We start from the raw sequence: 508 nt of genomic DNA on the forward strand, positions 1-508 counted from the left end.
AGGGCAGGGCAGGGCAGGGCAGGGCAGGGCAGGGCAGTTGGTGACAGATGCATGAGAGAAGGCAGAACTTTTCAACAAATTCTTTGCCCCCATGTTCCTGTCTGCTGACAATGGGGTGCTCTCGGTGACAGCGTAGAGAGGCCCAGGAAGGATGTGAGTTCCCCAACTGTTAGTTCAGACCTAGTTAAGGATTACCTGGAGGGCTTAGATGTATCCAGGTTGGTGGGCACAGATGACCTTCATCCGCAGGTGCTGAGGGAATTGGCTGGTGTCATTGCAGAGCCAGCTGTTTGAGGACTCCTGGTGCTCGGGCCAAGTCCCTGAGAACTGGAAGAGGGCCAATGTGGTCCCTATTTTCAAGAATGGGAGGAAGGAAGAGCCTGGCAACTACAGGCCAGTCAGCCTTACTTCTATCCTGGGGAAGGTCTTTGAAAAAATTTTCAAGGGCCACATTTGTGAGAGCCCTGCAGGGGAAGTGATGTTGAGGGGTAACCAACACGGGTTTGTG

The sequence above is a fragment of the Gavialis gangeticus genome, unplaced genomic scaffold (assembly GCF_001723915.1).
Source record: "Gavialis gangeticus isolate Ggan-Ray unplaced genomic scaffold, GavGan_comp1, whole genome shotgun sequence".
Taxonomy (NCBI): Eukaryota; Metazoa; Chordata; order Crocodylia; family Gavialidae; genus Gavialis; species Gavialis gangeticus.